The sequence below is a fragment of the Miniopterus schreibersii genome, assembly GCF_964146895.1.
Source record: "Miniopterus schreibersii genome assembly, chromosome: 2".
Taxonomy (NCBI): Eukaryota; Metazoa; Chordata; class Mammalia; order Chiroptera; family Miniopteridae; genus Miniopterus; species Miniopterus schreibersii.
Window position 1 is genome coordinate 115,297,031 of NC_138102.1, and position 24,680 is coordinate 115,321,710.

The window sequence follows — 24,680 nt, forward strand, 5'->3', positions numbered from 1 at the left end:
AATACAACATATGAATACAACTCTGGAAGCAGCAGACTGTAGACTTATTACACTCTGTAGCTCTCAATAAACCCTTGTAAAGGCAAAAGTTAATTAAGAATGGTAGAAAAAATTCATAATTTAGTTTAGAAGCCAAAGAGATAGATGTCAGTTTTGTCTTTTTTCTCCCTTGTCATTTAAAAAAGAGATTTATGTTTTGAATCACATTTAATGTTTTTCTCTTGATAATTTCTCTTTGTGGTTTCAGTAAAATCAAACATGAACAAGAGGATGGACTTCACTATGCTCTTTTTAAAACAATAACAAAGCTCTAGATATGTTTATTTTGTTATATCTTGTTCTCTTATTTTCCAAGTATCAAAAAATTCAGAAGGTGCATTTTGTGACATGTCTTGAAGAAGTATATATTCCATAGAGAGCAGAAATAGATGTCCTACAGCAGTATCTGAATTATGTTAAACACCAGCAGACTAGAATTTTTTCTATTTGTTCACCTGAAAATGGCAGAAAAGAGCACTGAGTACCATCAATGTGACTTTTTTGTCTGCTTTGAACCTGCTACTGCTCTGCAGTGATGTTTCCACTTTTGAAATATGTTCAGTGTTTATTTGTTAATGAGTGTTGGGTGGAGTCTTCAAAAAAAGATAAAATATATTTTAGTACTAAAGGTATTACATGAAAGGCTTCTGTTTTGTCCTAAAATATATAATGAAAATACTGGATGGGTTTCTCATAGCTTATTTAACTGGGGAAAATGCTGAGTAACACAGAACTAAGGTTATGTAAGACACCAACCATTATAACAGAAGTTTTTCTTGCTGGTTTGAAAGGGAGTTGCATGATATGGAGACACACTTGACTAAATACTGAGGATGGCCCCTAGCAGCGGATAGAGACGCCCTCCGCTGGCAGCCAGTAATTCTACAGTCTCAATTTTGCTAACAACCTGAATGAGGTTGGAAGAAGACCTTTAGGACAGTGCAGCCCCAATCACCATGACTTGCGTCTTCTGAGACCCAAGCACAGTATTCGGCTAATCCATTGTAGGAGGCTGAATGACAACTCCCCCCAAATATCCACATCTTAATCCTTGGAACCTATGAATATTAAATTAAGGAGCAAAGAAACTCTGCAGATGTGACTCAGTTAAGGATCTTAAAAGGGGAGCTTAGCCTGAATTACTCAGGTAGACACTAGAAAATCAGAAGAGTAGAAGGCAATGTAAAAGTGGAAACAGAGATTTGGAGGGATATACTTTGAAAATGTAGGAAGAAGCTACAAGCCAAGGAATATAAGTGGCCACTTGGAGCTGAAATGGGGCAATGTATCTTCACCGAGAACATCCAGAAGAAACCAGCTGTGCCAATATCTGACACCTCAGCTTTAGTTTAATAAATTTGATTTTAGATTTCTGACCTCCAGAAGCACAGCAATAAAACTGTGTTGTTTCAAGCAACTAAGTTTGTGGTAATTTATTACAGCAGTAATAAGAAACTAATCCACTCATGCCCATGGAAACTGTCTTGGCCCATGGCAACTGTGAAATAATAAATTTGCATTGTTTTTAGCAACTAGATTTGTGGTAATTATACAACAATAGAAAACAAATACAGTGACTTTATAGATAATTAAAGTTGCCCTACAACAATATTTAAACCCATACTACCTTCATACTCTCTCTCATTGACCCAAATTAACTAATATTCAGGTCAGAGTAATCAAGTTACAGACACCTAAAGACAATAGACTGCTACTGGTACTCAAGCCGAGCATAGCCTTTCCCCTTATTTTCTTTTATTAAATAATATCATACTATGAAGACTGCCTTAATCACATCAGAATGCCATAACAGATTAACATAAATTGAGTGGATTAAACTACAAACATTTATTTCTCACAGTTCTGTAGACTGAAGGTCCAAGATTAGGGTGCCAACATGGTCTCATTTGGGTGAAGGCCCTCTTCCTGGTTTACAAGTGGACTTCTGGTTGTGTCCCCATTTGGAGGAGAGAGAGACTGGACTAGCTGTCTTCCTCTTCATATAAGGACACTAACTCCAGCATGGAACTTCATTCTCATGACCTAATTAGCTCTCAAAAGTCCCACGTCCTAATACCAATTTATTAAGGGTTAGGTTTTCAAAATAAGAATTTTGAGGGGACACAAATATGATGTTTATAACAAAGACCAATCTTAAAACTCAACTTTCCTAAAATGTCATGCCCAACTAGAATTGTTGTATAGTAACATTGAGATATAATTGAATATAATAAATTACACATACAGTAGTTTCCCCTTGTCCCAGGTGGATGCCTGAAACCATGGGTAATACTGAACCTTATAATATACTATATTTGTTTCTATATATACTATGAAGAGTTAACATAGTGGAGATATTTTAAAATAAAGTGAGGACAGCTATTCCAGAGAAATTGACTTGCATATTTTACGCCTCAAACATTTGGAATGTTTGAACTGAAAAATAAAACCTTTGGACTGGGTCAAACCAGCATTTTATTCTAAACTGCTATTTGTAAAGCTCAGAGGAAAACAGACATCTTGCATACAAGGAATAAAATTAAAGACATTATTTAGAATTAGCACCATAATGTATAGCCAAATAATAACTTAGCTTATTAGCACCAATAGAAATTCCTTTCTTCTATTCATATATTTTTATTCCTTTTATTTATATATATTTAAAAAAATCTTTGCCTTCACTCTATAACTAGAACACTACTTAGGTTTCTGCCTGAATCAGTACTCCCTATTAAACAGCTATTCTTTGATCTTAAATAAATGGTGTTGCCGCTCACTTTGGTTTTTTATATTTTTAAAGTTAACAACACATATCTATGATAAAGTTTAATTTATAAATTAGACATGGTAAGAGATTAACAGCAACAATAATAAAATAGAACAATTATAGCAATATATTGGAGTAAAAATTATGTGAATGTGATCTCTCTCAATCTCTCTAAATATCTGGAATTTTCTATTTAATAATTTTGGACCAGGGTTGACCATAGTAACTGTAATCCCAAAAAGCAAAACTGTGGACAAGGGGGGATTACTGTACTTCAAATATATAATTTGGTAAGTTTTACATATTTATACCCCTTGTGAAAATATCAGCAAAATTAAGATAGTGAGCATATCCATCTCACCCAGAAGTTGCCTCATGTCCTTGTGCACTCCTTCCCTACAAATCTTCTTTGCACTGAACCTGCCCAGGTAATCACTGAGTTTCTGTCAATATAAATGTTTTCATTTTCCAGAGTTTTATATGTGAATTTATATATTAAATTCTTTTTTGTCTTGCTTCTTTCATGCCACATAATTATTCTGAGATTCATTCATATTGCTGCATTGAAGTTCTCTCTCCTAAGCTAAGAGTACACCAAAATATTCTCAATTCAGGGACTCTTTGGGGCTCTGCCTAAATCCCATTTTCTCTGCTATGGCCTGGTCATACTGTCAATAAGCTGGGACTAGGTGGGACTCAATATTTTGTTTCTTTTTTGCAGTGTGTAACTCAGCTTTCTGTTTCTTATTTCTCAGAGACCACTGTCCTTCCTTGCCTGATCCAGTGTCTTGAAACCTGTGTGTCATATATTTCATGTAGATTTTTTTTTCTTTTGGTTGTTTCAATCAAGAGAATACTTGTTATTCCATTTTGGATTGAAATGAAAACACCAAACTGCTCTGACTCTCATAGAATTTATTAGTTGAATTACTTATTTTCCATTTTCCATTTGCTACTTTGAAAAGAGTCTTACCTTTTCATCTACAAGCAAAGAAATGTAAATAAGTTCTTACATTTTGTTCTAAATCTGTCACCAGTGTAGTGTTCAGAAAAACTTGGCCCATGGTATTAGAAACATATGGGCAGTGCAAAGTAAGTGAGCTCTTGCGGAAGTTTATGATGTAACCCTTAGACTTACCAATTTTGCTTAATAAAACATCTACCATTTATAAATTTAAATGATTCAAATTCTTTGTACTTGACCATTGCATCCACTTGAATTTGAAAGTTAGAGCTGTGTGAATATGATTATATGCAGGAATCTCCAGAGCCATACATAGCACCTTTGTTTGAACCTTGATTTTGTCACTTATCTGAATGAACTTTTTAAAATTGCTATCCATTAAAGATAATTTCATTACTTTTCATAATGTACATGTTTTGTTATATAAGGGGAGATAATATTTTTACTGAGAAATAGTAAATTTTTAATAAAGTCTTATTTCACTATTATTTGAATTTGTAGCTTAAAATTAAACATTTATTTACACATGAAAAAAATTACTAAGTCTCTCTGTGCCTCAGTTTCCTTATCTATAAAGGGTAGAGAAGGATAACTAATGTACTTATCTCAAAAAGTTGTAAGAGAATTTGATGAGTTAATAAAAACATAAACAATTTACCTAAAAATTGTGCTAAGTAAAAATTAGTTATTTTTTAAAAAGCAGTTAGAAATTAAAAAGTAGATAGCTTTATTTTCTAAGGTTTTGTGGCTTATTAAAATTCCTTTGATTCATGTTACTCAAATATGTATCTGTGAAAACATGCCAGTCTGATCTAACCAAACTTTTCATGGTATATGATTGTAAAGTTTTATAGCAATTTATTTTTTTGATACCGATGTAAGGACCAAAGGAATCTTGGTTAATTGAAATGCAGTTTGTTGAATTTCAGTAGAAGTTCATGATGTAAGATCTCAATCAAGAACTCTACCACCTATTGTAAGAAAAATGTAAAGTGTTTCAAACTGTCTCCAATATTAAGTGTTCTTTGGACAATTCTGAAAAGAATCTGTTAGAGCAAGGCATTTTCTGACTTACCTTTTAGTTCACCCTGGGGAGACTATATGAGATATCCATTGATTCCACAGTAGCTGAATTTAAGAGGTTTTAAAAATGACTAGACATGACCCATAGAGGACATAAGAATTTCAGCTGTTAAAATTGAGGTGAGGCTACGGTTTTAGCCTGGAATTGGAAACTGAATTACAACTTACTCTTAGACAGAATAGGTATTTTTAATGCCTCGAGGTTAAAGTCAGTGGGAAGGAGAGAGTCCAGTAGTTGTATTATATTATAGGGAGCTGTATTTTTTGTAGCAAGTGTACAGTTCCATTTATGACTATCCTTTACATTTTTAAGCAAAAAATCAATTCTTAAGAAGATCAATAATCCGGATATTAAAATTATTATACTGTATGCAGTTATCACCTAAAACTGGCATTTTGACATCATTCTCACATGAAAGAACAAAGGGTTCCAGCGGCAGGCCTCAGGGAGGAGGGAAAGGGGTCGCTGCAAACCCAGATGCCTGCACACACACACACGTGGGCACCACTTAAATTAGACCCACGTCTTCAATTGTTTAATCTACTAAATCTCATTGCATATATTCATTTAAAAAATAACGTCGTTGCCCAGCCGGGCGTGGCTCAGCGGTTGAGCTTCGACCTAGGATCCAGGCGATCGGGGTTCGATTCCCTGTCAGGGCACATGCCCGGGTTGCGGGCTCGATCAATGACTCTCTCATCATGGATGTTTCTATCTCTCTCTCTGTCTCTCTCTCCTTCCCTCTCTCTGAAATCAATAAAGATATATTTAATAAACAAATAAATAAAATAAAATATAAAATAACATTGTTAAGTTTCAGTCTCTGCTTTACATCATTTCGCCCTCAGGTGGGAAAAATATATATATTAGTACAGTGCACAGATACTTCATGTAGGGTTTTTAGGCTATTTTTGTATATACTTCATGTAGGGTTTTTGAGAAATCTTCTGATCATAACTTTTAGATGAATAACTACATCAATTTTAATTAATTCAACTTGGCAAAGGCCTAATACGATTATATTCTTCTAAAATTAGAGTGAAGCTACCACTTTGGTTCACTGGAAACCTAATTGCTACTTTGTTCTTAGAACAATTATCTTTTGATGCTTTGAGGATAAGTCAGTACAAATGCAAGAATCATGGAGTATTTATTGTAGCTGTCCCTATGCTCTGTATTCCACACCAATATACAGGGGTGGGCAAAAGTAGGTCTACAGTTGTAATACAAATAAATAATACAATAATTAATTAACAATAATACAAGGGTAAACCCTGTGTTTCATGTACTGATAACTGTAAGCCTACTTTTACCGCACCCTGTATAAGGCTTTTATGGATTTAAAGGTACATGGCAGAAGCAAGTACTATTTTATTCTATTTATCTGATGCTAGCAAGTCATTTAGCTTGTAGCTTTTTTCAAATTTCTTCCCATGAAAAATAATAATATACTACTTATTTTGTATCTTGATATACTGGTTTTTAAAATCAAATGAAACAAACTATATGATAATATTTGAAGGAATATAGAATTCTAAAGAAAATAAGTCAGTGTGCTTAGAAGAGCTTTTATGCCTTTTTATTAACTGAATTGTGTCCTCCCCAAAATTCCTATGTTGAAGCTCTAAATGCCCATATGATAGTATTTGGAGATGGGGCCTTTGGAAGGTAACCAGAGTTAGATGAAGTCATAAGGGTGATGCCCTTATGATGGGATCGGTGCCCTTATAAGAAGAGACACCAGAGAGCTTGGTTTTGTTCTGTCTCTGGGTGCACATGCTGAAGAAAGGCCATTTGAGCATAGAAAATAATGGCCTTCTGCAAGCCAAGAAGAGAGCTCTTACTAGGATCCTAATCAGCTGTCACCTTAATCTAGGACTAACTAGCCTTCAGAACTATGAAAGATAATTTTAATAAGACACCCAGTCTATGGTATATTATAGCAGCCTGAAAAAATACATATATTTTGAGATTAGATAAAAAATAAATTTAAAAACTTTGAAAATTATAAATCAGTCTTTAAATATTAGTTATTATCAAAATATCTTGAAAATAGTTCATAAAATCTTAAAATGTATGTTATAATAAGATTTATTTCTTCCATCGATTTAATGTCAGAGAGATCCCCTTTGTGCAAGATACTGTCAATGAAACCAAAAACAAATTTCCAAAGTCAAAATATTGAGGCCCTAATTCTACACTCTCTCCATGTTAAATACACTCATTTTTATGAATCTCACAGAGTTCCTTAATCTGACCACTACTCCGGCAGGCAATAGCCAAAACCACTTTGCCATGGCAATCCCCTATGTTCCTTTATCTCTACATCTTGATTTCTCATTCCTACTCATTCTTAGGCCACCTGTCACTCCTTCCTGACAGTCACTATTTTGGTGATGTATGCTTTACCTAGCCAGTTTCTCCTCAACATTTTCAATCAGTCCAACCCACGTCCCTGTTCACGGAGCAGCATTGACAACTTCCATGTTCTATTTTTGACCCTGTTGAAAGGAGGCAGGGAGTGGGCTTATGGGATAGTGTTTATAAAGTCCAAAGTAGTATAATGTCCTCAGCTTTCACGTTCACTCACCACTCATTCACTGACTCACACAGAGCTACTTCTAGTCCTGTAAGCTCCATTCATGGTAAGTGCCCTATACAGGTGCACCATTTTTTATTTTTATACCATTTTTATTGTACTTTTCTATATTTAGATGTGTTTCTGTACATAAATACTTACCATTGTGTTACCATTGTTTACAATATTCAGTAGAGTAACATACTGTACAGTTTTGTAGCCTAGGAGCAATAAGCTTTAGCATGCAGCTTGCTGTAGTAGGCTATACCAGCTAGAATTCTGTAAGTGCTATGATGTTTGCACAATGACAAAAATGTCCTAATGACATCTTTTTCAGAATGTTTCCCCATCATTAAGTGACACGTGATTGTATAATAATTTGGCTTTCAAGTAGATTGCATAGAGAAGAAAATATTTTATTTCCAGGCTCCAATCCATGAGATAGTATTATTTTTTTATACACTTTACAAAATTGCTCTTCTGAGTGAGTGTATTCATTTTTAAACACTTTTATTGAAGTATAATTGACATAAAATAAACTACATGTATTTAAAGTCTACAATTTGATAAGTTTTGCCATATGTATATGCCCATAAAACTTCACAATCAAAATAATGAATATGCATTTCACCTCCAAATGTTTCCTTACGCCCCTTGGTAATCTCTTCTCCTCATCTCTTCTGTCCCCTGGCAACCACTGATCTGCTGTCTAAAGATGGGTTTGCCTTTTCTAGACTTTTATGTAAATGATATTATGCAGTATGTATGCATTTTGTCTATATTTTTAACTTAGCATAATTTTTTTGAGATTCATCCATGTTGTTGAAAATAACAAGAACCCATTCCCTTTTATTGACTAGTCATAATTCCATTGCAAGAAAATACCACAATTTTCTTATCTATTCTCTTATTATCATTTTCTGCCTGGGGATATTCAAAATAGAGCTCCTATAAACATTTATATACAAGTTTTGTGTATAAATATGCTTTTATTTCTCTGGAGCAAATGTTTAGAAATAAAATAACTGGATCATATAGTAGATTTATATTTAAGTTTTTAAGAAATGGTTAAATTGGTCTCCAAAGCTGTTGTGCCATTTTACTTCTATACTAACAATATATGGTTGCTCCAGTTATTCCCCATCCAAGAACACTTGTGTCTTTATCCATTTATCATATCAAATACTGGGTGGCTTATAAACAACAGAAATTTGTATCTCACAATTCTGGATGTTGGAAAATCCAAGGTGAAGGTACTAGAATATTTGGTGTCTGGTGAGGATCCATTTTACGGTTCACAGATCCTGTCTTCTTATTCTATCCTTACATGACAGAAAGGGAGAAAAGTTCTCACCTGCAGCAATCTCGTTAATGAAGGCTTTGGTCCTATGGCCTAAGCACCTCCCAAATGTAACACCTCTTAATACTATTACACCGGAGGTTGAGATTTCAACACATCAATTTTGGGGGACACAAACATTCAGTTGAGGGCAAATTAGTGTGGTCAAGCTTTATAAATCTTTGACACCCTAATAAGTGTATAGTGCTATCTCACTCACTGTATTAGCAGTTAGTTTAATTACTATTTTCCTAATGATTTATATGCTTATTTGCTGAAATATGTGTTCAAACATTGTGCTCACTTTTTAAATTAGGTTGATTGGCACTGGCCAGTTTAGCTCAGTCGTTAAAGCAGAGGCCTGCAGACTGAAAGGTCCAGCCACCATTCCTGCCAAGGGCACATACCTTGGTTACAAGCTCAAGCTTCAGCAACATTCAGGAGGCAACTAACTGATGTGTCTCTTTCACATCAATGTTTTTCTCTCTTTCTTTCCCTTTCACTATCTCTGAAAAAGCAATGGAAAAAATATCCTCTGGTGAGGATTAAAAATAATAAATAAATAATTAGATAAATAAATAAATTAGGTTGTTTTCTTATTGAATTTTGACAAATTCTATATATGTGTGTGCGTATGTGTGTGTGTGTGTGTGTGTGTGTGTGTGTGTATATATGTCTATTGTAAGATGGTAATTTTACATTGAGGAAGTCCAGTTTATCAATTTGTTCTTTATGGATCATGCTTATAGCAATATATCTAATAAATCTTTGCCTAACTCATGGTCTTACACATTTTCTTCTAGAATTTTTATTGTTTTAGGTTTTATGTTTAGGTTAATAATACACTTTGAATCAATTTTTGCATCTGATAAAAAATATGAAATGTAGTTTCCATTTTCATATGGATAGGCAATTGTTTTAGCAACAATTGTTGAAAAGGCTATTACTTTCCAATGAATTGTCTTTACCTTTTTGTCAAAAATCAGTTGTCCAAATGTGTGTGTCTTCTAGATTCTCTATTCTATTCTCTTATTCTATTGGTCTATTTTAACTATTTAACTATCTTGATTACTGAAAAAAAATTAACAAAGAGCTAAATATTTGGAGAGATGTCTTATGTTAATGGTGTTGGAAGATTCATTACTAAGATATCATTCTCATAAAATCAATCTATAAATTAATGTAGTCCCCATCAAAATCTAGCAAGGAGGTTTATAGAAACTGACAATCTAATTCTAGTCCTAATATAAAAATCCAAAAGACCTAAACTAGCCAAGCAAATTTAAAAAGAAAAAGTTGGGGGAGTACATCTGAATTCAAGAATGAAGGTTAGACTCAGGATTTTCTTAATTCAGCAATATAAACATCTTGTAGCAACAAGTCACAAAGCCAAGAGGACTTTCCAAGTAATACCTATTTACCAAACTTTTCTACATAAAACATCTATAGATATTTAGTTGGTAATCATTACACTTAAATGATCTCATTCAATTTTATGATTTTTAAATTATATTTAATAAAATTTTGTAATGCTCTGCATGCATGCCCCATGTTACATAAAAATGATGCAGGTAAAATTTTTGCTAAAATTTTTAACACATATTATTGAACACGTGGTTTCTATCAGTTAAGTCCTGAGGCAAGCTTGATCTTAAAAACTTTTGAGACTTTGTCAGCCTAAATTTGAAATATATTCTTTTGCTTCCTGTTTATAATTGCACTCTCCTACTTTTGTCAAACTACATTTAAAAAGTGAAGGAAGATAGAATGGTATTATTTTTTTCTCCTTCCTTAGGTTTTAATTTACTCATTGACATTACACAACTTACCCTAAATCATCAATAAACTAAGAAATGTTCCTTCAATCTCCCAAGACATCAAAATTTACAATCTGTATTCCTATAATGAAGTTCAGGAAAAATAATAGTCATCCTAAATCTATTAATTAAAATGACAGAAATAAAACACTCAGAAAATAAAAATAATGCATCTTGAAATTGAGAACTATTCTGCCTTGAATAGTTGAGAGTAAGGGGAGGAGAGAGGAAAAGCTAACTCCTCAATAGTTTCCAGGTATTTTTAGTTCTCTTTGATTTTGCTTTAATCTCACACCTCACATCACCTTATAATATTGTATCTGTTCCACAATAACCTCTGCGCATTTAACTAGTTAATATTCCTTAAAAGTATGGGAGTGATGCCACAAGATAGATTCCAAAAAATTACTATTACCTTGTGGCTTGTAAATTTTGTGGTTGGGGAAATTGATTTACTGTGTTGTAACTGGAATATTATAATACGTTTCCACAGTGCTACTCCAATTCTCAAACTTTTTTAACTGAGCTCTTACTTTCTTGGGAAATATATCCTATCTTATGAGATCCTATGCCTGCTCTTGCATAAGGACTGAATTTGCATAGAGTTAATGGGACTATACTTAAACTAAATTCTTCTTCCTATCTCTCAGTAAATCATTCTCAATGAAACCACCTTCCATTTGTCGAATTCCAACAACACGGTGTATAGCAAAAGTAGGTTTACAGTTGTGAGTACATGAGTTACAGTTTATTCTTGTATTATGTATTAATTATTGTATTGTTTTCCATACAAACAACTGTAAACCTAATTTTGCCCCACCCTGTACAAGCTCCAGGTCAATTTACTCACATAGAAACCAGAGAAATAAAATCAGCTATTCAATAAATGTGTTGATTTGTACTATGCTCAAACTGTATTTTAGATACACCGTGAGGCTCAAAATGGCCAGAGTTGTTCCTATAATCAAACTGAATGAAAGTTAATGAATGCTATTCAACCCAGGTACATGTGTATTCTCAGTGGCTCTTCACATATATGAGATACAATGGGACTGGCTTCAATTTGAATCTCTGCTCCAATTTAAATGGGACTCTAATTACAAAAGAAACCTTTGCTTAAGGCAGTAGATACCTTGGATTTTATGTAGGGAGAGTCATGAGTTTTGAGTTTCACACTGCAATCGCTGAAAGTGGCATGGTTTCCTTTGCTGTGCAACAGCTTCCCCAGCTTCCTTAACCAAGATGTTTGATATAGATGCCTTGGTGGTTTTGCATTATTTTTTTGGTTAAAAAATATTTAATTAAGGCTACTGTCTTTCAAAATAAGGAAGTGCTTTTGAAATTTGAAACATTGCACTATTTTCTTTTTCTTTTGCTACCAATTTTATGACCTTTTGATGATAATGATTTGCCTTTATAAAGGAAAAATCACATCAGAGGAAGAGCTAGCACTTTACATTCAATGGCAGCTGCTATTTCTTTATAAAATAATTAAATAAAGGTGTAGGCTGCACATTAGAAAACTTACCAAATTGAAAGTTTCTATATATTTTATGCAAAGTAATACAATAAAAAATAAAATGAATATGACAAAGGATGGATCATTTGTTAAAGTACTCAAGAGGTTGTACATTGCGTTAGGTAATTCTCTATAACATTAAAAGTTAAATAAAACATATATTATTTAGAAAATAGGAGATAAGAAGAGAGTATCTAAATATTGAGAAAAGCTGCCATTACAAGATCTTTAATTGCTCTTAACATTACTCTCAGTATGTTTGCAGCTACTTTTCCTGACTCAGTCATCTGAATGGAGAGACGAGAATTGAGACAGGTTTGTTATGTGTGAGCCAAATTGCATCAGTACCAGAATGAATGGGTAGAAAGAAAATAATTATTGGCTACTTAAAAAAATGTAATCAAAGAAGAAAAAGTTGAAGAAAAAAATATTTTTCTTAAACTTAAAATTTATAATAAAACACTCAACAATTTTAATTATTAATAAACTAATGTGAACAACTGATAGCTTACTTTGGCTAAATTTTCTACGGCTGTCCTCAAAAGTTTTAATTTCCTTTATTTTTTTATTATTTTGGAAGATATGATTTCATAAGTGTTAAAAAAATATTCAGACCCCAGTAACACATTAAAATTCACATCTTACACCCCTTGAAGTCTCTGTAGATACTCAATGGTTGATTACCATTTCCTTTGATATTCTTCTTTGGTTTACATGAAATTATACAATATATTTCTGATCCTAATTATTCCCTCTTCTATTCTGACTTCCAAAAACAGGTATTCCCTGTAGTTCTATTCTCAGGGCTCCTCTCTCTTCTTTTTATACATTATTTCTTCATACTCTCCTTCAGTCATAGTCTCATCAAGAATCTTCACTCATATGATTCCCAAAAGTTAAAGCCAATTATGCTTAACTTTGATGAGATGAGCAGGTTAGAAACATGAACCAAAATCTCTAGTGATTCAGCTTTCATTGAGGAATATAAATAAAATGGAAAATAAAATGTTAAATTCCTGGCTCTTTGTCACCCTTTCAGTTTCTACAATGATAAATTCTCAATATTATCCACAGGCCATCACCCATGTCTAAGGCGATGCTACAATTAGAACTGTTTGTAACATTTTCAACTGCCTAGATTATCTGAAAGTAAGCTAAAGACAATGACTAGATGAGTGTACCTGACAGTCATCCATTTACTATTACTTCTTAGCATATTAATAGATTAAAGTTTAACACTCTCTTATAAGCTACAAGTATGCACAATCAAAGTAATTTTGTATATATTTAACCAAACACTTAAATTGATTAATGAAATAGCAGTGAGTAAAACAGGGTTTGAATCCTGTTTGTTCTTAAATCTAACACAAAAATTGATGCTAATCAAGTTAAAAATGCTGGCCTTAATTGTAATAGCTAGCTTATGTTTTACAGAGCTTATTATTAAAGGCTTCAGAAATCCCCATTTATTGTGTGGATAGCACTTTTTCTTATGCATTTGTCACAGTGTTTTGTTGCTTCCCTTCTCCATGTGTGTGACCCAGGCCTGTGGTCTTTCAAATTGAACATATCAGCCATTTATTACCAGCTCTATTTTAATTTCCTTTCGAGCTACCACTGAAAGTAAAAGACTGCTGGCGGTTTTTAATTTTACTTTAGATGGCAAAAGACATAGCTGCATGATTAAAATGCCAGATATCTCTATAAATGTTATCAATTACATTAATTAAGAGAAAATTGTAGCAAAATTTTCTCTGAGGGAGAAAAATAAATGTATTGCTTTAAAACCTTTATTAACACATAGCTGTTGCATTTCTTCTAGCTTAGTATATTTTTCCCAATTTTAAAACAAAAATTTTAGAGGACTTGGAGAAAATGTACTTTAAAAAGAAATAATCATGAAATTGGTACCTGTGAACATCATGAGTACTTACTTTGATGTGAATTAACCTGCACACAAATACAGGCTGATTAAATAGTTGAACTGACTAATTGTTTTTAATATACTATATGCCTAGTTGGACAGCCATCTAAATTCTCTAACAAGCTACATAGTCCAGAAACTATTTAATCCAATTAGGAAAATGAACCTTATGGCTCAACAGCATTTCTACTAACATTTAGAAAATTAGTTTGAATTTAAAATGGTTATAGCTGTAAATCAGTATATAAAGCTATTTTACATACATTGTCTCACTTAGTCCTTACTGACATCTTGCAGGGTAGGGAACATCAGAGGATGCGGTGAATTTATTAGCAGTTTGACCATGATCACACAGTGATGCTGGAGTACAGATACAAAATCAGGTAATCTAGTTTTAAGGTCAGTGCCACCTTCATCAATTCATTTACCAGGGACTAGCATATGCCAGTCCCTGGTAAGTACATCATAAGTAGGGAACAGAAGGCACAATTCTGAACAGGTCAATATTTTTACTTTCAAGCAGCTTGAATGCAGCAGGTAAGACAAGTAATTAAGCTATGTGATATTTTTAAAGTAAAAAGTGCGTTGATAGGACCTAGGAAGGAGAAGTAACCCATACTTTGAAGGGAGCACAGGAAAAATATCTAAAGTGGTATTTTTTGTCCCTATATTTTAGTCAGATCTATGGAGATGAAGAATTTTTTTAGAAGAGTGAAGAGCATGTAGACATATCTGAGGTAAGAGAAAATATTGCTTACTAAGTGAATTGTGAATAATTCACTCTGACTGAAGTTTAGTATTTCAGTGAGAAAAGAGGTTCTCCAACCTTCCCATGGACATTTGAAGATTTCTGGAGATACTTTTGTATGTCAAATGAGGAACAATATTACCAAGATCTAGTGGGTATGGGACAAGATTTCATTTCAGGGCCAGTCTAGTACAATGGGCAATTTTCTAATCCTAACATAATTGTGGTTTCCTGAGAGACACAGATAACAGATTATTAACAACCTTGTGGGATATACTGAGGCATTTGGGCTCTCTTCTCAGGCACTGTTCTAGGCCACTAAACGGTTTTCAGCAAAGAGTAGACATGGTATGGTTCATGCTTCACAAAGGTTTATCTAGTTGCCTGTGGAATGTGAGTTAGAGGGTATGCTAGTAGACACTAACACCACCAGTGCACAGTCAAGTGTAAGAGAGCAAGAGAAATTCAGCTAGCTCTGGGGTAATTTCACTGCATTGACCCTTCCCACTAGAAAATGTGGCTGTTAGCCTCCACTGAGCAGAGTGAATGAGAGGGGGTGACATGGGCTAGAAAAACAACCCCCAGTAATAGTCTGTACAGGAGGCTAGCGCAAGAGCCACTCAAAGAACACTAATGCTGTCTTCCCCAGGGATAGACAGACCAATTCTACAGTTCTGCCTCATTAAAAAGAAGTAAAAGTTCCTTCAAATCTTGGTTGAGTTTAAATTTCTGAAGTGAGACATCTGTTTCTGCAACTGAAAGATATTCTGATTGATTCACATGGGGATATTCAGTCATGGCCTATTCTGATAAGGACATATTACCAGAGACAGTTTATATTTTAGTAGTTTTACAAAAAAGAAAATGCTTTCATGAAGCCAGATTTATTAAATCATTCATTAATTCACCCATGCATGTGGGCATCCATCCATTTATTCACCATTATTCAATAAATATGTACTGCAGGTATTTGTTAAGCACTAGATAGAAAAAAATGTTGTTCAAAATTTTATCTTATAGGCAGATACTCTGGAATTCACATATTTTTCTCCATATTTCCAAGGAAAATTGTATCATTTTGTTGTTCATACTTCATTTGAAACTTATCCACACTGTAAGAACTCATACCTACCATATTGTGTACTTTGTACTCCAAAATCAAAAGCAGAAGTGCAAAGCATAAATTACATTTATAGAGACAGATAAGTATCTTCTAAAATTGGTATTTTATTTCTAAAAAGTATCTCTAGCTCTTCAAAATACTTTGATTACACAGAAACAGAAGCTTTTTTTTTAATTCTCCAGATGCACACTGCTTCATTTCCATGACCTTTTTGAATCAGAATATGTATGCCTTTCTCGAACTTAATTATTCTTAACCTTCTGTGCCATTTTAAAAGATGTCTTCAGTAGGTGGTGAAGAGCCTCTTTAAAAACATTTTTGTTTCACACAGGTGTCATACAGGTGGTACACCCTTTCCTCTCTGCCCCATAGGGTGTAGCTCTAACTGCCCTCTAGGGAAGAGAAGGTTGGGTGAACAGCCTTACTATTTCTCCAGCTCAGTAATTACCTGCGGGTACATTCTCTTCACTGCCCAGGAGTTGTTAAGGAAAGTGCAGGCCGATGCAAACATAATGTGTTCGTATCATGGTTCTTCTGAGTCACTTTAGTCCCTTCCTCAGATCTTATACACACTTGAAGCTGATTAACTTTCCTTTTTTACTGAAGAATTCTAGACATGGTAATAAAATTGTACATATCCCATGGAGGGGCCTCAGATGTGGTGCCCTAATATAGCTACTTTGATCTTAGTGACACATGTGGAGGAGAGTTTTACACATAGAATCTCAGAGGGTTCCTGCAAAAGCACACCCTCATCCATACATACAGATTAATAACTCTGTTTTGTCATGTACAGAATGTCCTGGGTTTAATAATAAATCTACTAAAAATAGTAAAAAGCAAATGAGATGTCTAAATCACTTTTGATTTTCCACCTAATTTTAAGAAATTCTGAAAGCTGGTGGGCTATTCACCATCATTCGTTACTTTGGTCCATTATACTATTTCATAGAAAGGCAGAATTTTCCTTAGGCTTTTTAGACGAACCAAAAATGTCCTTTTAATCTGGATGGGATAAAGCAGAGAGAGAGAGATTTAGAAAGATTCTCTTGTTTCTGCATTTAAACATTGAATATGAGTGTTAGAGATACTCTTTTTACTCCCTTGGGCCTGTTTTCATCCTCTGTACCCTGCTCTGATGCCAGAATGTCAACCTTTACTAACTTTATCAATGGACTTCTTATTTCCCCTAGTTTCCTGTTGGGTATGGTTAATGGAAGACATCATGGGAAAGGATATGCTTGGGGGAGAGTGAAGTTGACTTATTTAGCTCTCTGGTTGCCTCCTGCTTAGTCATAGATTGTCCTTTTCTGAGTTTCTCTACCAAAGTCCACAATTACTGTTGACTACTCTCTTATCCTTGTAGCTATAGACCAGTTTAAGTTATCTCTGTTTCATATGTCCTCCTTCCCCTCCCTCTATAAGCCAAGTGATGTTGATAACTCCCTAGTTTTGATAAACTTGGGGTATTCCAACAGGCCTTCTTGGCTTCCTTTGAACCTGTTCTCATATATATTAACTGTATCTGCATTAAAGTGTCCTAAATTACTAAATTTGAGTGCACCATCTTTTTTTGTGATCCTTGTTGGTACTGACATTCATACCACTTAATACTTAACAGCTCCTTAAAGAGTAAAAATAAAAGAGGTCTGTACTTAGCTGGGAAAAGTAGAGGTGAATTCAATTTTAGGCCTGCAAATTTTCAGATTTCTGACTAGTATTCCTACAAGGGAGGAAATAGGGGTCTAGGACAGATATTTGATTTGGAGATCTAATGAACTTTATGAACTTGAAAAAATCTGGGCTTCATTATACAATCTATAAAATTAAGAAAGTGTGCTGGTTATTTTATCTGTGCTTCCATCCCTGTGAGTGTTATTTTACACTATAGACTAATTAGGAAAGCAGGAACTTAAGGGACCCAGAAATCTATTACAGCCTGAAAGCTTATGCTAAAGCTGAAATGTCTAATTTTGTGCCAATATTTCCCAACCATTTACATCAAATGTAAAATAATCTCTTCAAGGAAAACCTCATCTTCTCCTGAGACATATTAACTGTTTAAATATAGACTATATGCACACCATAAATTATTAAATAACTGAAATATGTGTTACTATTTTAGGCAATATATGTTTTCTAAGTATACAATCCATCTCTAATATTAGAATTTAAAAAGTTACATAGTACTGCTATTTTTCTGTTTCTTTGTGAAAAATTGCTGGTAATAACTTTATAGTATAACTTCATGGTATCTGAATAGAAGCCAGAAAGTGATCTGAGAATGACAAATAAATTATATATACATTTAACCTTTCAGTCAGATAATCTTAAAATATTTTTAATGTTTTACCATCATGATTTGGAGAATAACTCATCACCTGTGGCTACTAGTTAGTCAAGATGGAAGATTTAAGATATGGACCTGGGGACTATTACGCTAAGCAAAATAAGCCAGGCAGAGAAAGACAAACATCACATGATCTCACTTATATGTGGAATCTAAAGAAATTAATAAACTGATAAACAGAGTAGACTCAATGACATGAAAGCATGGATCTGACTGACAAATCTCAGAGGGAAGGAGTGCGGTGGGTGAGTTGAGGGGGAGACATTTACCAAAGAATTTATATGCATATGTGCATAACCCAATGGTGCGGTGAGAGACTGGGGAGGGCAGTGGGGTGGGGTCGAAGGGGTCAGTGAGAGAAAAGGTGACATCTGTAATATTTTGAACAATAATAAAAAAAAAATAGATATGTTGTTTTTACTCTCAATAACCTTCTAAAGTGGTTTCTATCTTTCTGTGTTTATTTACAGTTGTACTAAAGACTCTCTGTACTAGAGAGTGTTTGTTTTCTCCTAGAATCATGCTGCATAACAAACAATACCTCCTGCCCATGAACTTCCATAGCTTAAAACAGCAAGTATTTTATTTAAACCTTAGCAGCTAATATCAACCAGGGTTCTCCGAATTAAACTAGAACATCTGATTTTGGTCCATGTGTTTTCATTCTGGTACTCTGGCTGAAGCAGCAATGGCTAATTGTGGCATGACATTTAAGGAACAAGGTGGAAGCAGAAACATATAATGTCACTCTGTAAAAGAATCTATTCAGAAATGGCACTCCGTCATTTTCCATTGGTTAAATCAAGTCACATGGCCATGTCTAAAATTAATTACTTATGGAAATATGCTCAACAAATACTGAGCTCTGTCAGGCACTCAGAGGAAAGGAAGAATTTATTTGCAAATAATGCAATCTGTCAAATAGTGCTTGTAAAGAGACATGTGATCTCAGTTGGTTTTATTTAATCCAACAGTATCTATTATGCTTTTTTACAATTTAGAAAATTTATACAAAGAAGTGCACAGTTTGAGATATGAGAATGCTTGGTAACCTAAAGTCTAGAAGGAGACCCAGGAACGCCACAAAGATAATAGTAAATTCAAGTAAGTACATGAAATGACTGAGAATCACAGACTGATTGCACTTTATTAATTATTAATGTCTAAATAAGTGGATAACACTTACAAAAAGGATAAATACTCAAAGATTTAAAGATCATTTCATTTAAATGAATATAGGAAAACTTTTGGGAAAATGTTATACTGGTTTACTTTTAAATAGGTACTCAAAAAACTATGAAAGAATTATGCCAATCTTATTGTTAGTGATTGATTTCCTATTATAATCAGTAATCTAAAGGGGCATTCTACTGACAAGTAGAATCTCAGAGTTGGAAGGGCAATGAGATGACATGAGAACCCCAGGCAGTTAGGTAGGAATACAAACAAGATGAAACATTGTGCACAAGCAAAGCCGTTACTCTGAGAACTGTTTCTGAAATCTTCAAGGCTACTTTCTTTGCATGTGTTCAGGTACTGTACCTGGGTGACCATTATTTATTCGGAATTAAAAGTAAGTTTAGCCCGGCCAGGCGTGGCTCAGCGGTTGAGCATTGACCTAGGATCCAGGCGATTGGTGTTCAATTCCCGGTCATGGCACATGCCCGGGTTGTGGACTTGATCAATGACTCTCATCATTGATGTTCCTATCTCTCTCTCTCTCCCTCTCCTCTCTCTGAAATCAATAAAGATATATTAAAATAAATAAATAAAAGTAAGTTTAATTTTGCCTCTTACCAATTATATAACATAATGTTCAAGCATTGTTTACAATTTGGATATTGTAAAGAGCACCAAATAGAGCACATTGTTTTGCCAGGTGTTAATTTAATGTTTCTAAGACATCACTTAAGAATAAGACAAGAGGGAGGAAAGAAGATGGCGGCGTAGGTAGCAGCTGCACCAGCCGCCTCCCGCAACCACATCAAAATTACAACTAAAATACAGAACCACCAGCACTCAGAGCCTCCTGAGATCTGGCTGCACAGAAGCCCCACAGCCAGGGACCTGAAGGAGCATCGAGACCGGGAGGAGGGGCGGAGAGGCGGGCGGGTCGGGGCTGCGGGCCCACACCCGGTGCTGCGGTTTAAACCCGGGAGGGAATCTCGGCGGTGGGGGTTTCCCGGGGGAGCGAGGGGTCCCAGCCCCACAGCAGGCCCCCAGCCCAGGGCTCCAGGGCTGGGAAGAGACATCCCCACACCTTCAGGCTGTGAAACCAGCGGGGACTGTTGCTGAGGGTCACGGAGGCTGCGGGAGCCCCAGCAGCTCCTCCTAAAGGGCCCGGCATGGACTCACTTGGACGCTCCATCCGAGCCCAGCGCCGGGCAGCAGCCTGAAAGGACCCGGGACACTCGGGGGGAACTAACCTGCCTGAGATCCGGGCAAGAGGTGGAGGGGCGGCTTCCTCCCAGGCAGAAGGGCTGGCAGAGGCCATGGCTCCTGTGGCGAGTCCTCCCCGCACACAGCCGGCAGGCAGGCGCCATGTTTGAATCGCCAGCACCTGACTCACACCTTTGGCCCCGCCCCGTGATTCCCGGAGGCCCCGCCCCTCCCCACCTGCTGCTCATCTGGGCCATTTCCAGGGGCTTTTCTGTGCAAGTGGCCTCTCCAGCCTCATGCTTAGGACTTTCCTAAAATCTCTCAAACAAGCAGCAGCGGGCCCCATACAGCTTGATAAGCGGCCCCAGGCCTGGCACTAGCGGCAGCTGCATTGGCTCATAGCTTGGCCTCTCCTGGGCACCTCCAAGCCCAGAACAAGTAGCAGCCAACTACGGTTTGCTGTGTAGCTCATGCTGGGTGGCCCTGGGCAAGGCACTGGCACAGGCTGACTTTGCACCTCCCTGGAGGCCCCAGAGACAGTGCACCTGGTGGTCAGACTTGACCATGCTGGAGTACAGCCCTACCACAGCCACGAGTGACACTCAAGGGGCACACTTGGTGAACACCAAAGCTCCACTGAAGTAAATCCTGCTCCATAGGGGCGTCTCCAGCATAGCAGCTCTCTCGCTGTAGTTGCAGCTGGTCCTCACAGCCGACTGGCCTAGGGTCAATTCTTTCCAAGGATGCCAACAGCAACCAAGGCTCAGCTACAACAGGACAGTGCACACAGCCCACACAGGGGAGCACCTAGAAGGCCCAGCTCAGGTGACTGGGGAGACTGAACCACTGGACCTTACAGGACACCTACTACACAAAGCCACTCTACAAATTCCAGGAGACAAAGCAGCTTCACCTAATACATAGAAACAAACACCTGGAAGCAGCCAAAATGTGGAGGCAAACAAACATGTCACAAAGGAAAGAACAGAAGAAATCTCTAGAAGAGGAACTAAGCAAGCTAATAGATACAGAGTTCAGAATTTTGTTTATAAGGATGTTTAAGCAGACTATTAGGGAAATAACTGAGAAAATCAATAACATAATAAAGTACCAATTTGAAATGAAGGCTACAGGAACTGAAATGAAGAATAATTTACATGGAATCAACAGTAGAGTAGAGGATGCTGAGAATCAAATCATCAATTTGGAACATGAGGAAACAAAAACACCCTACTAGAAGAGCAAAAAGAAAAAAGAATCCAGAAATATGAAGATAGTATATGGAACCCCTGGCACAACTTCAAGAGGTCCAATATTTATATTATTGAGGTGCCAGAAGGGCAAGAAAGAGACCAAGAAATTGAAAACCTATTTGAAAAAATAATTACAGAAAACTTCCCCTACTTGGGGAAAGAAATCAACTAAAAGTCCAGGAAGCACAGAGGGTCCCAAACAAGAGGAACCCAAAGAGGCCCACAGCAAGACACATCATAATTAAAATGCCAAAGGTTAAAGACAAAGAGACAATCTTAAAACAGCAAGAGAAAAGCAATTAGTTATCTACAAGGGAGCCCCCATACAACTGTCAGCTGATTTCTCAACAGAAACTTTGCAGGCCAGAAGGGAGTGGCAAGAAATATTCAAAGTGATGAAAAACATGGAACTACAACCAAGATTGCTCTACCCAGCAAAACTATCATTTAGAACTGAAGGTCAGATAAAGAGCTTCACAGATAAAAAGCTAAAGGAGTTCATCACCACCAGACCAGCACTATAGGAAATGTTGAAGGGTCTTCTTTAAGAAGAAGCTAATGAACAAAAGAATCTGAACAACTAAATAGGTCCAGAGACATTGACACATGCAACAGGCGATGATATTTCAGATGAAAGAGGGAAGGGGGGTGGAGGGTGGGAAGAGATTAACCAAAGAAGCTATAGGCATATATACATAACCCATGGACATAGTCAATAATGGGGCGAAGGCCTGGAGGGGTAGGAGCGAGATGGAGGGGGCCAATTGGGGGTAAAAATGAGACACCTGTAATACTTTCAACAATAAAGATAAGTAAATTTTAAAAAAGAATAAGACATAAATTTGACAGTTATATTCTTGGGAAATACATTGCAAAGGAGTTTTTTAAAATACATTGCAAAGGAGTTATTTAATATTTGTTTTCTTTAGTAACTTTTGTGCAAAAAGTGAGCAAATTATTGCATTAAATTCTGTTACTTTTATCATAATAAAAGGAATATGTTTTAAACCCTTAGAAGACAAAAGGTCATACAAGATTTTCATGAAATTTGTATGTTAAGTAATTTAGAAAATCTTAAAATCAAATCTAATGGTAAACTATATCATGAAACAATTATAAGTACCATGTGTATTAAATGGTTTTTGGAAGCAATAATCTGTGCTCGTGAATTCACATAATAAATTCCAAACATATGTCAAAATTACTTGTTTTGAATTAATGTAGTTAAGAATAAAACCAGCTAGTAGATATTTATTTTGGAAGGAAATTGCTCTCAAAGGCGATCAAAACTTTGATTTTTCTGAAAATTTCTGAAAGCTGAGAAGCCAAATTTAGAAATGTTATAAAACATGCATTGATGCATACAAACTAGGAAATTGGGTAGGAGATATTTCAAAAGTTAAAGTTGTTGTTTTTTTCTTGTTTCAATTTAATACTGTTATAGTAAGTGCATCATCTATTTTCTTCCTGGTTAATAAAAGCTTATAGTTGGTCTTTCCAGTTATATTTTTTAGGATTATAAAGTCATTTTTACAGAATCCCTTCCTTCAATTAGGTTTGAAATTTTTCTACTGAAAGTATGTACCCTTTAACCTATCTCACCCCATTTCCTCACTCTCCAGCCCTGGGAAAACACCATTCTACATTCTGTTTTGATAAATTGAACTTTTTTTTTTTATTTCACATATAAGTGATACCATAAAATAGTCTTCTTTCACTGTCTGATTTATTTCACTCAGTACAATTCCCTCCAGGTTTACCCATTGTGTTAGAAATAGCGGGATTTCCTTCTTTATTTAGGTTAAGTAATATTCCATTGCATGTAAATAACACATATTCTTTATCCATTCATCCATCGACTAACACTTAGGTTGTCACCAGATTTGCCTATCATGAGTAATGCTGCAATGCACATGGAAATGCGTTTATCTCCTCAAGATAGTGACTTAGTTGCATTTGAATATATATACCCAGAAGTGAAATAATTAGATCATAGGACATAGTATGATAACCATAGTTAATTATACTGTATGGTATATGTGAAATTTCCTAAGAGAGTAGATCTTAAGTATTCCCTCTCTCTCTCTCTCTCTCTCTCTCTCTCTCTCTCTCTCTCTCTCTCTCTCTCTTTCTCTCTCAAACACACATACACACACAAAATAAATTTCTGAGATAATGGATGTGTTAATTAACTTTTGTTTGAGATCCATCTCATAATGTATTTGCATATCATATCACCACATTGCATATTTTAATTATATTACAATTTTATTTTTCGATTATACTTCTGTAAATCTGAAAAATTAGAAGGAATAGAAAATAATTTCTACTGGGCATCTGCTATAGAAATAAAAAAACATTAAAAATACATAATGAATCCTATGTTCATAATCATGATTACTTTATAGCTTTTGGGTAGCCTAAAAGCTATGCTAAAGAAAAGTAGTATTTCTTTTCTCAAAGAAAAAAAAAGATTAAAAATTCCAGATTTTCTTAGAATAACCTGAAATAAAATGAACTGCTGTCCTCGTAAAAGAATACAGTTTTCAACATTTCTGAAATAATTTGAAAAGAATTAAAATAATAAAGGGCTCTTCCTAAAATAACAATAAACATTTTGTTTCAAATATCTTTGTAATTTCAAAACAAATTATTGTGAGTCAGAAAAATTTTGAATTTGGCAATAAAAATGGTGATTCTTGATGTCCTTAAAAAATTTTTTAGCTCTGGATAGAACATAAGGAATATAATGTTAAAAATAGATTGTGAATTTAAAAAAATATGTATTACTTATAG

The 24,680-nt window shown here is 35.2% G+C and overlaps 1 protein-coding gene across 1 annotated transcript in view; it reads left to right on the forward strand.

The window, feature by feature from the left end:
* The window catches only part of MGAT4C (MGAT4 family member C), a 670,943-nt gene that overhangs the window by 56,368 nt on the left and 589,895 nt on the right, over nt 1-24,680 (forward strand). The window lies entirely within an intron of this gene.